This window comes from Aptenodytes forsteri, unplaced genomic scaffold, assembly GCF_000699145.1.
Source record: "Aptenodytes forsteri isolate BGI_AS27 unplaced genomic scaffold, ASM69914v1 Scaffold284, whole genome shotgun sequence".
NCBI classification, from domain to species: Eukaryota; Metazoa; Chordata; class Aves; order Sphenisciformes; family Spheniscidae; genus Aptenodytes; species Aptenodytes forsteri.
Window position 1 is genome coordinate 1,190,024 of NW_008794445.1, and position 702 is coordinate 1,190,725.

Here is a 702-nt window from a genome sequence, read left to right on the forward strand (position 1 = left end):
GGGGCGAGGAGGGCAGCGGCTGCCGCCCCCGCGCTCTGTCGCGGCCCTAGCAACAGCGCGGCCCTAGCAACCGAACGCCCCACCTCCTTCAGGGAGCGACCGCCCGCCCAGCTCGGTTGGCTGTGAGCTCTGCTCATCAATGCTACCCGGAGTTGTTATTGGTTCCCTTGTCTTTTCCCGCCCACTAAGCATCCTGTCATTCAAACCCGACTCCCCGCCCCTCCTAGTATCTAAGGCGGGGCAGCGCGCTCAGCGGACGGCGCCGTGGTGTTACGGGAATAACGGAGTGGTTTCCGCCCAGCAACTAAGTACGTTGTCAGGAGCCGGTTTGTTATTGGGTAGAACACAGGGGACCGTACCACGTAGTCGAAATTAACCCACTGGGGACAGGGCAGAAAATAATAAAAGTTACGGGCCAAATAATAATAAAGTTAAGGGCAAAGAACCATGTAATAGGGGCGCGGCAGCACCAAGGAGGGAAAAGACAAGCGAGAGTGAGGGATAGAAGCCTCCATTTCCTGCCCACGACCGCACGGAATGGCATCTTCCGTGCAGAAGCGCCCTCACGCTCACGCCTGGCTGAGTGCCTTCCGGCGCATGCGCGTGGTCGGACGCTCCGTTCCCCCCCCCCTCGGGCTCTCCTGTCCTCCGGAGCGGGGACGCGCTATTCCACTCACCCGCCCCGGGCGGGCTGCTCTGCCC